The 12,280-nt window shown below is 40.3% G+C and overlaps 1 long non-coding RNA gene across 1 annotated transcript in view; it reads left to right on the top strand.

The window, feature by feature from the left end:
• Positions 1–643: 643 nt before the first annotated feature.
• Positions 644–12,280, top strand: part of LOC123353098 — an 80,332-nt gene continuing 68,695 nt past the window's right edge. The window contains exon 1 of the long non-coding RNA XR_006574399.1: positions 644–765. This is a non-coding gene — a long non-coding RNA (uncharacterized LOC123353098). The remainder of the gene's footprint in view (positions 766–12,280) is intronic.

Genomic DNA, 12,280 nt, shown 5'->3' on the forward strand with positions numbered 1-12,280 from the left:
CGAGCATCACTTTGGATTGTTTACAATGAATTTCAAAAGTCCGGTGCACTTTTCCCTGCTCAAGCAAGGAGGTTACTCAGCTTGGATTTCTCCAATGGGCAGGTTCTTTTAACACTCTGTTTTATTCTCTGCTGCGGTGCTTAGGTTTCCAGTGCTGTAGGGGATGCTTGAGGGGGGCAAAACACACACCACATTTTCAAATGAAATTTTTAACATAGTGAGAGACAAAAATGTAAAAGCACTTCTAGTCAGACCAAGTTTTAACAACCCCCCTCCCAGCTTGTCTTTTTTCTTTCCACCACCTTTACCTCATCTCTAAATCCTCTCACCTCACCAAACCCACACAGAACTCATTTCATGGCAGGGCCTGAAGCCCTTATCCATTATCACCTTTACGCTCTATTGTTGTCTGTGGTAGGAGCTTACTTCCAAGGTGCGCCCCCAAACTGCTTTAGGGTAATTGTTACCTCAGTAAAGCCTGCCAGACGGTCACACAGCTTACCTACCATAGAAAACATTCTAAAAGATGAATCAAATGACTTCCCCTTTTTAAAAAAAATGATATTTAAAAATAATCCTTTCCTCTCACCCTCTGAGCTTGACTATCCCTGAGCTTCAGGGCATGGCACTCTGCCCAGGTGAAAAACATTTGCAGTGATTGTGGTTGTTGCAATTAGTGACTGTCTCAGACACCTGGAACAGAGCTAGCCTGTGAGCCTTGGCAGTTAGACATCATTTACCTGCTTTTCAGAGTCTCTGTAACAGGTAAGAAGAGCCTTATGTGTAAAAGAAAGGAAATATACTAATGTTTAAGTTTATTGTTGTCTGTAAGCTACATTAGTCTCCTTGCTCTTGCGGTGTTTTCGGTTGTTAAGATGGAAAGGATAAAGAGTGCTGGATTTTCCCTCCATTTTTTCCCCCTCAGAGAATTGGTGGGGTCTGGTGTGTTTCCAATATTACCTCAGAATACTTGGAGGAGTCTGTGGTTAGGGAGCTGGACTTGAACTCAGAGACTGGTATTCTATTTATAGGTCTGCCACTTGCCTGCAGGGTGATTCTGGGCAAGTCATTTCTTCTCTCTGCACGTTGGTTTTCCTAACTATAACGAGGCTAATGCTTGCCTGCTAAGGTGCTTTGAGTTCTACACCAAACACATCCCATATATGAAAGCAATATTATTTAAAACAATTTCCTTGGTGGTTTGCAAAGAGTGGGTGGGTTAGCTACAGTGTTTATAAGCATCTCTTTGCTGAGTTTCTATGTAATTTGGAGATTTACTCTGCTATAAGCTGTACTAATTTGAGTAAGGGTGATTTCAAAACATGGTAAATGAGCCCATGGCCCACTGAAACACAGAAAAAGAAAATCCATATTCTCCACAGGAAGAGAGGGTTTTAAAAAGTTGTTGGAAAACTAATCCCAGGTGCCAGTGGCTCTATCCCAGGTTTAGGAGCTCTGTACTTTGTGGCGTATTATAGATTGGTTTTAGGGCACAGTATACCTTTTAGTTTATTACCATTATAACAGACTTACCAGGTTTCATGGAGGGAAAGACTTAGTTTTAAGTGATTTTATTTTTTGAGGTCTTTCCCTCTGACCAGGGTTTTTTCTCTATCAGTGAAACAGAGTCAAGTAAATAAGACATCATAAGGAAATGATAACGGGAAGTGTATAAAAAGAATACGTACCCTACCTGGGAAATTAGTAAGTGCATAAAGTAAAGGAATCTGCAAGCTCCTTTGTGGGGGAGAAGCCTTTGATGTGAGTGGTGCTTCACTGAAAGCAATGGTGTGTAGAAATCAGTCCCCATTGCGCAGCTTGCAAGGTCTGTCCTGGAGTTTAGGGGTGAGGCAGGGGCATTTCCTCAGCTCTTCTCTGCACTTAAAATTTGCATCTCTGGTAAAAACCCTGATTCCTTAGGGGTGTGGTTTTTTAATTTTTTTTTAAACTCTTGCTCAAATTCTTGCCCATTAACAAGCTCCATAAATGTCCCTGGGGGTATGTTGTTGTTGGTGATGAGGCTAATTGCTGTAAGGCCAGTGTCTGTTGAATGGGTGTTGCATGGGTGAGCCAAGGTCTCATTTGATTGGTAAGACAGACTCTCATTCCTTGTTTTCTGGGCTGCCCCCCAATCTATAAGAGCTTGCAAATAATGCCCTTAGACCAGCCAAATCTTAGTCATTTAGGATTTTTTTTTAAAGACCGGGTATGTATCTTTATGAATACCACTCTTATGTTGGAAGGATTAAAGTGGAGTGTTTCAAAGACACAATTAAAAACCCCATGTGCTAAATTGTCACTGTTTGACAGTACGGAAAGCATGCTGGAGGAAACCCAGTTTGGAGAGAAGGGTGTACAGAACATCTAGATAAGAGTGTGGTTGGTGGATGAAAGGAAATCTGAGCTATTCAATCCTTTTGGGGATAGACTTACCATGTTGAGCTGGGTGTGTGTGGGAGCATTCTGCTCACCTTAACACAGTAGGTGGAGAACAAAAGGCCACCTCAATGGGTGGGGGACCAATACTCCTCTACCTCCCTCAGAGAAGCAGAGGTGAGCCCTGGGACCTGACTTCAGGGGAGCAGGGGCAGAGAAAGGAATTTGGCGACTCTCCCTTGTCCATCTCATCTGCTGTTAAAAGCAGTGCATGATTGAGGGCCACTGCTCAGGGAGACAGCCTTGACATATTTATCTTTCCAAAGAATGGCTGCTTGTAATACTTTTGGGGGGGTTAAATGTGAAAAGTAATGGCAAAACAGCCATCCAGGCAATAAGTCAGTGGGTGCCGATCAGCACCCTTGTTACACCCACTTCTGTAGGAGGGAGAGGTGACACAGTTTCTCGCAATATCCTGAATGAAATTTATTGACTTAAGTTAAACTTCTTTGGAGTTCATTGTATTAAAGATGCAATTGTTTGTGTGCTACTGTGGAATTGCAAGTGGGTCCCTTCTCTAGGAGACTGACTAATGCACTCTCTGGAAGCTACTGAGAACTTCAAAGGCTTTTTAGAACAAGTGGCTTTCCTAGGAAGTATATGGGGGCAAGGGGAATACCAATGACCCACTTCAAATGTACCTTTTTATAGCTATGCCCTACTAATTACAGGGTGACCAGATGTCCTGATTTTATAGGGACAGTCCTGATTTTTGGGTCTTTTTCTTATATAGGCTTCTATAGCCCCCCACCTCCTGTCCCAATTTTTCACATTTGCTGTCTGGTCACCCTAACTAATTACCTACTCCTGGAAACTCCACAACAAGGACCCCTGAACTGTATAAAGGGTGGACTTACCATGTTATGAGCTTGTGCTTGTTCTGAGCTTAAGCTCCAAGTTGTAATGATCTTGTGTCCCCAAAGGACATTTCTTGGGTGCAGTGTTGGACTGATCCTGCCAGAGACCATGTTAGAGCTGGAATGATGCTTGCTAAGCCTATTAGCATGTATGCAGGTTCTTTTATTGTTTTTAACGTTTTCTCTGTAGTTCATTTACCTTAAGAATAAAATGGGCTCACATAAAAAGAACTGTGGGGTAATTCATAACTATTGGCAATTACTCTGTTACCGGTCTCTGAAGAGAAGGCAAGCCAGCCAACAGGCTGTCTCTACGGGGGATAACATAGTGAAGGCAGTGAACTGTGCATCCTGGAAACACTTCGGTCAGAAGGAAGAGAGAAAGGGAGCGACTCTGGAGCTGGAAGCCTGAGATTGGATGTCCTGGCTGGACCAATGAGAGGACATACAGATGCAGTGGCCCTCATCTGTGACGCTGTGCAGTGCTTAATACAATGGGGCACAACTGTTGATACTACATTAATACAGTAATTAATAATTTTACTGAAATATGTCTTTATTTCTACAAACTTACAAATGTACAGAATCTGTCAATTAATAACAAAGCACTTTGACTCATGGACTGTGACAACTAACTGAGAAATTTAATGTCGTAATTTTTATCATACTAACATGCATTGTGTATCAAAGCTGACCCTTTTGTCAAGATTTTGATCTTTCCACAGAAGCAACTTGATTCCTACAAAGCAAAGCATTTCAGATAAATCCAAGATAATGAACACATGAAGGTGGCAAATTTCTAAACTCTGCTGACCCTTCACCCTTCTGATAGTAATTCTGATAGTTCATACTTTGTTCTGCTACCATTCAGAGCAAGATGAATCGGATCATAGTTAATGACTAAAGTTAACCACAACATCTGTGGCATTTGTATAAAAACTACAGAACCCTGACATTAAATGAAATTACTCTCATTACACAATTCATTTTGAGGTTGTGAGAAGCCATGCTGCTCAATGAATGGAATTAGGTTGTAGCGTTTTAATGTATCTAATCCAGCAGCTAAACCAACATTATACTATGGCATTGATAGCCAATTATAGGAGACTTTGTTTAAATTTACCTTTTGTAGAGGAACTGTACCAGCCAAAATGTAGCACTTAATCTCCTTAATCTAAGAGTTTAGGTGGAGTATAAAATCTTGTGCGGGCCCTTTGTGGGTGTTGAATTTCACCCTGAATTAATCTGAGGCATTATTTTGTACAATGTTCTGCTAGGGGCTGCATTGAATACCATATAGAAAACTTACCTATTAGATAGGATTTAGCCATAACAGCAAGAGGACATATGACTGCTTAGTACCCGAATAGCTCTTAGAAAACTGGCAAGAATAAGATGCTGAAATCCCCTTAAAAAATAAAAATAAATTAACACTGCAGTATTGGTCTGAAACACTGAATCTTACAATGATAATTTTGCATTATTTTAGGCAATTATTGCAGAATGCTGTAGTATTTTCATATGAGTGACTGGTGGTGATTCCACTGTGTGTGTGTGTGGTGGGCCATCATCTAACACAGCAGGGACTGAACTGGGTACCTTTAGGGCTAAAACCATGCACTGCTGGAGCTGAGGAGCCATGATTGTGTGCTTTAACAACTCATGATCTGTGGATTGGCACAGAGGGGAACCTGAAATACATATTCACCAGTGGATACCATATCCATAAACGCTAATATCTTTCCCACACATGAAGACCTGCCACATACTTTTTTGGAGAGACCTCTTTGTGAACAAACATGGGGTCGCCGGAGCACATTATGGATGAGACTCTTCAGCAACTGTTTATTGACGCAAACACAAAATGGCTGCCTGTCTCTGTAGACAGCACAGCAACTAAGAGACTTAAAGCTGCAATATACAGAAAAGAGAGGCAGAATAATTACGTTACAGTTACATAATGTATAAAACTAGAGCTGTCTGAACTCCCTAATCTGGTCACCTCCCTCTTATTTGTACTCCCATTTAGGAATAAGACAGGAACACTATTTATATTCTTTGCCAAATTATCAAAATATACCTTTCAAATAATTTTTAAACCATTAGTACTTCCTGGAGGCGTAGGCCCTGAAGTCTTCTGTGTACATAGGGTGACCAGACAGCAGGTGTGAAAAATCAAGACAGGAGGTGGAGGGTAATAGGAGGCTATATAAGAAAAAGACCCAAAAATCGGGACTGTCCCTATAAAATCAGGACATGTGGTCACCCTATGTGTACATAGGGTTGGATGGCAATGCAATGGCCTTCAGCCATGGGTTGTGCCTGGGGTTAGGAACCCAGGAACTAAAGCACCAGAACTATCGGTCTCTGCTGCTTGAACTAAAACAGTAACTCTCTGGTGGTGGTTATGGGCATTTAGCTTGTATGTGGGCTAGCTGTTAGAGGAAGACTCATCTAATGTATCTCACCAGTCCACTTCTTCAGTATAGAACCACAATGAAAAAGTGTGTTCGCTTTAGTCCAGTGTGAGGTTCTTCATGATGATGATGATGATGACAGGAAAATTAAGGAATGTAGGACTGGAAGGGATCTCTTGGCTCGCTAAATTCTGTGCTCCGCTATTGTAGATTTTTTTTTGTAAAGGAACTGCTCAATGCAACAAAAATCTACTCATACGGCTGCAGGCTGAGAACTTGCTGCTTTATCTAATCATTAGACTCTAATGGCATTGGTATATGGTGGAGGGAGGCAGGACTCCCACTAACTAAACAGGTACAGCATGGATGCAAGCCATAATACGCAGCCCTTTGATGACCACTTTACTACAGGAGGCCACCTTGTTCCGTTTATGAATGGGATTATATGACACATACTTTTTCTTTAGTTAAACTGACAGGCTCTGATCATGCAAACATTACCAATGTGAATGATCCCACTGATGTCAATGGGACTACTTGTGTTGTAAAGTGGAGTACGTGTGTTTTTACATGACTCAAGCTACAGTCCATAACCTATTCTCACTACTGTTGACATTGAGGATAATATGCTCAAATGAGGAAAAGTGATGTTAACTGAGGCTCAGGTTGTAGCCAGGGATGTTTCTTTTCATATTTAAACTAATAAATGTGAATCTATGATACTTGTACAGAGATTTTACTCTACAGATAAACGTGCTGTGGACTCTTCCTGTGCAAGAAAGATTTTTTTTTAATGTTCCAGAATCGGAACTTGACACGATTCAAATTCATAATATGTTTTGAAGGTGAAAAACATGATACAAATGCTTAGTGGGGCTCACTGGTGCTTTAGTATGCACTATGAATGACTTAATATCAGAGAACATTTTGGTCTTGGGGAAACTGAAAATTCTGTGGCTTTTTCTGAACTCTACATTAATTCTGCATTTCCCGCCCCGCTTAAGTCTCTATACTCCCTGCAGCTTTTATTTTGCTGCTGTGGAATCAGTACTACTGAAAGCTTGTCTGTCCTTCATGGCATATGACCTTGGAAGAGGTTCTGTTTTGCTGAAGTGTTGAATCTGCACACTAGGAAAAAGAGATGCAGATGAGAAAGGGCTGGAGAGAAAGAAACAATAGGAAGAAGAAAATTAGGGAGGAATAAACAGCAGATGGAAGGGCAGTGAGGAGGGGAAAAAATGGGAAGAGATTCTCTTCTTCTTCTATTTATTTTTAAAACATCCAACCCATTACTTTACTTTCTGAGCACCAATAGTAATATGTAGCTCTAGTTGGAAAATTTCCAATAGAACATTATTTCCATTGGAAAATATCAGTTTGTCAAAAGTGAAACTTTTTGTGGAAATTTGTCAATTCTGACACCATTCTGTTTAGAAAAAAGTAATTTTTTTGGAACGGGACTGTTTCTGTTTTGAAATACCTTTTCTTTTCAATTTTTTCTTCTTTTATAATGTACAAAATTAAGTCAAAATCTGAGCAAAATGTTTTGATTTATAGAACTGTCAAAATGATTTTTTTTCCAGAATTTTAATTTGCCAGGAAATTTTAAAATGATGTTGTTTTCGATCTGTTTCAGAATAAAGGGGAAAAAATTGAAATCCCAGAATTTCCAGGGAAAATCCACTTCCTACTCAGCTCTAGTAATAAGGTACTCGAGGTGAGTGCAGAACAAGGAAAGTGAACAGTAGTCAGCAGAAAACTCATTTCATGAAAGCTTCTAAGCTCTCTGAGTCCTATGAAATAATAAGAAAGAAAAGAGCAGCTCAGGAGTTGGCGTAGGGTATCAATCAAATCTTGTTAGATTGAAAACTTCTGTTGGTGAAGCCAAAAGTCAGAATTATATGAAGGGATTCTGAATTTCCGTTTCTATTTTCCTTGATTTTTAGATGTTTTGTCCCTGCTCTGGCCCGTTTACACTGTGTAAAAAGGATGGAGCTGTGTAAAGGGGGTCCTTAAAGTCCCTCTTCCAATGAGGCAAGATTCTCCTGGGGCAGGATTACAGAAGTTAGCCATATGGAGAATGCATCTGTTTGAATTGAAATTAGATAATGCTGAAACTTTCTTTGAAATTTTTAGAAAAAATGGGGCACATTTTAACAAACAATTCTGTGGAAAAAAAAATTCCTGATTTTTTTTTTTAAAAACATTTCTAGCTGAAACATTATTTCAGTAACAATACATAGAACTAATAACAGATTTGATAAAATCATAAAAGCATCAATTTAGACAAAAAAGTAGATTTAATAAATTACAGCTATGTTCAGACATCCATCTTTATGGGGAATTCTTTAATAGAAAATAGCTTTTCTATAGAGTTATATATTTTTTTTCTTTCAAATGATTTAAGATGGTTCAAAAGCTTTATGGACTATTCTTTCTGATTGCATTTTATAAGTCTTTAGATATCATTTCTGTAGAACTCTTTTGAAATTCCATAGATCCCATTTGGTTTAATCTCTAATAAATTCTACGTGTTTCCATAAGGTGTCACTCTGTATCTTTTGGAGCTTACATGCTCCAACGCACTACATGCCTCTTCGCTCCTTTTATGCTGCTGCTATAAATGTCTTGGAAGTGAATAATAGTTTAAAAAAATCCTTTCAAAAGAACATGGGCATTTTTCGAACACTGTTTGTTTACAAAAACACTCTTCCCCGTCCCCCACAAACAAACCAAGGAACAATAAAAATAAAATCCAGAATTCCTATTTATAGTAAATGGGGCTGGGCCAGCTGTTAAAGGTATTTTGAATGAGACTATCAGATTTATCTTCCATTCTCTTTCTATAACAAATGAACAAAAGCCTTATTTTTTTGGACCTGTGTCATATGCATAAGGCAAATCAGTTGTAGAGATTTCATCATAACACTAGGTGGCAGTACTGCTCTTTCATTTTACCTTCAGCCTAATGTCGCTAAAAACTTGTTTTCACAGCTGCAGAATGACCAACAACAGTGTGTTTTTTGTTTGTTTGTGATGGTGGAAATTCGTTTATTGAAAACTTGCTGAGGTGGCTCAGTTTTTCCTTCTTTACTCCCACCTCTGCATGAGAGTATCCGTGGCTTGGGAGTCTGAATAATGGTATTTTAGGCCTTCCGCTTCAAGGCCCCATATCTGAATTGAGTCCAAGTTGGTACTGAATGCCAGTGGTTATCCCTGGTGGAGATTGTGGAATGAGTTGTGTGATTGGTTATATCACCCTCTAGTCATGGGTTAGCCACTATTTTTTAAAAGTCCTGTAGAATTTAATAGGATTCCATAGAAATTCCTCTAACAGCCTAGAACATTGAATAGAGAATGATCTCCTTCTACGAGAGTGCAATAGAATAGACAGAATTCTCTTTTTGTACCTTCTATATGAAGGTTCAAAACCCATATAGAAAGGTGGTTATTCATTGTTTAAACTCTTTGGGAATTTACTTTTCCATCAGAGTGAACTTTGTTGGACTCTTTTAATCTTCCCAGTCCTTCCGGTAGGCCTGTGTCTTTCCGGTAAGAAGGTGCACGTGGTTAAGTGCAATTTTTTTAGTTGCGTTGGCACCAAAGTTGAGTAGTCTGGGAACTGTTACTCCTCCCCATTCTTTAATATGATGCTTTGGGCCTTTATATTGGCCGTTTCTGCTGCCATATCCCATTGCAAACTAATATATAACTTGGTGTCCACTTTCACCTTTTTTTCAGTGTCTCTTTCCAGGTTTTCCTCTTCTAGAATATTTGTTTCAGGTTATATTTCTCCAGAGGAACACCCTCACACTTCTTCAACAATAACGGTGATATCTAGCCCTTACATAGCACTTTTCACCAATAGATCTCAGAGCACTTTACAAAAGTCAGTATCATTAACCCCACTTTACAGATGGGGAAATGGAGGCACAGGGAGGGGAGGGAGTTGCCCAAGCTCACCCAGTAGCCTAATGGCAGAGATGGGACTAGAACTTGAGTCTCAGGACAGTGTTGTATCCGCTTGGCTACAGTGCTTCCCATCTTGCTGCTGTTCTGCCTACCTCTCTAGCTTGTTTAGATTCCTATGTATGATCCTTTTTCCTTTTCCAGGTTACAGTTGACAATCTTTCTCAATGTCTAGATGTTTCAGAAACCTGTTAGTTACTGCTTGTCTTTTAACGGCTGGACTCGATGACCTTTCAAGGTCCCTTCCAGTTCTAGGAGATTGGTATATCTCCAGTTATTATTATTATTATTATTAGTGATGATGTTAAATGAGACTGGAGGGAACACCCAGGCATTGGTACCGCATAAGAGATCTCCTCGTCTCCTTCATTTGATCCCGTTTTCATTTCCTCTGCCAGTTTTCAGCCTGTGGGAGAAATGCTTCACTGAAATCACAACAGGCTGCATCTCCACTCATGATCTGACTGGTCAGCGTGATCTTGTGGGTAGAGAACGGGACTGGCTTTCTGGAGAGTTGGGTTCTGTTCTTGGTCCTGAGGCTGAGTTGCTATATGACCTTGAGGGAGACTCTTAACTGCTCTGTGGTTCAGTCCCCATAGTTGTAAAATGGACACAATATGTCTTGCTACGCCACATGCTATTATGAAGCATGATCACTTCTTCTGTGAGGTGAAATGTCTGATGCTCTGATTTTATTTAGTCTATTTAGCCCCCAGGTTTTCAGTAACTGCCCATTCCTGTAAAAACGGTATCAGCTTATGGTGCCTTGACTCCTGATATTTGGACAAATTCTTAATTGGGTTTGGTGGGAAGCATGAGCGAGGGGTATTTCAGGTGTTATTCAATTTCTTGCCGATGAAGAGCTAAATTCCATCTGCTGTGATACCATGTAGTCACCAGATGTCTCTCTTGATTCATGAAAGAGGACGGTGTAATGCGAAACCATTTGTTCCATAAGATCTGCTGGTAAACTCTGTTAATCCCTACCCACTTCTGTGTGCTGTGTTAACTGTATCACAGGTGTCTTGATGCTGGTGAAATATTTCATGTTAGCAATCTGGAGTAGAAATAATTCAGAGGGAGAGGGGAGGGTGATAACATGGACTGATGCTCTTTAATTCTTCAGTGCCTGTGATCACAAAAACCAACACATGAAATTGATTGGATTACGGAGGGTAGGGATCCGTGTCTCTCTCTCTCTCATGAATAGAAACTCGTGGCTTCTGAGGTTTGCCCAGCAAGAAGTCTGAACTAACTTATCTGAGTAAACAATTACGTTTCTATGTTTAGGCAATCACCCAAAATAATGCCTTATAATAAGTGATGTCCACATTTGGATGTAGAAAGTACAAGTATCATTTTCCTCATTTTGCTTGTGAGGAAAATGAGGCATGGTCAGGCTGGGCCTATGCTAGGTAACACAGTCAGAGGGAAATTTGGGACTAGAACCTGGGTCTGTTGACCCTCAGGCAAATTGCCAAGGTGCTAGCCACAAACAAACAACCGCCCCCCCCCCCAGTTTTGTCACAATGGCATTTTCCAGCAGAAAAATATTTGGGTAAAAGTTTTCTGACCCGCTCTAGGTCTGGCCTATCAGGCAACTTTTGGTGACTTACTTCTGGGTTGAGCAACACTGCCTTAGACTGCGTTAGGGCTTGTCTACCCTGGGTCTTAATCTGTACTAGTATGTTGGCCTGTGCGGACCCTGCACACTAAAAGTTCTCTAGTGTGCATTAATGCAGTCTATTTCAAACTGTACTAAATGCATACTAGGGAACTTTTAGTGTGCATCCTCAGGATCCACCAGGCCAGTTAGTGAGTTACACACTAGTATGGACTAAGATTTACACCCCTCTGGTGCGCACTGCTATTGCAGGATGTGGGCAAACCCTTAGACTTATGTGTATAGTAGAACAATATCAGGACATGCATGGGCTTATGGTGAACAAAGTATAGTATTCTGGATAAGTGTATGTGTGTCTTTTTCAAGCAATAAGGAAGTCCTACCACTCTGTTCAAAACCAGACTGGGGCTATTAAACACAAATTAAATCTTATAGTTTCCATTAATTTACCACATGTAGCTGGAGACTGTACTATGCTAACATTAGATCACTTCTTCCAAACAGAAACTGTGATTCACTATCTCATCTGTTTTGTATCCCTTTCTTGTCTTGACTCCGCTTAAAAATACTGAAGGGCTTTTTGGTGAGATTCCTTTTTTTTGGTCCGTCAGTTCATTTTACAAGTTCTTAACCTCAAGAAGAATAATGCTAGCTCTGGCGCTAAGGTGGAAAGAAGAATAGGTGGTTCAGGGTCCTCGAATGATTATAGTTTACTTATAATGTCCATCTCATGCTTTTTTTTCTCTCTCAATAGGTTCCCATTTGTTGGGGGGAAATCTCTTCGTGGAACTCTGCATTCTTGTCTGGTGGCCTTGCACAGAGTATGGGCCCCCAGGTTTTGTTAAGCCCATGACACAGGAAAGAGACACCCGCTGAGGAATACTGACACTGGGGGTGAACCAGATCGCTCCAACTTGTACAGCACAGAATAGCCCTCCCCCTTAGTAGGAAAAGACACAGAGAAGACATTACGTTGG

Source organism: Mauremys mutica, chromosome 19 (assembly GCF_020497125.1).
Source record: "Mauremys mutica isolate MM-2020 ecotype Southern chromosome 19, ASM2049712v1, whole genome shotgun sequence".
NCBI classification, from domain to species: domain Eukaryota; kingdom Metazoa; phylum Chordata; order Testudines; family Geoemydidae; genus Mauremys; species Mauremys mutica.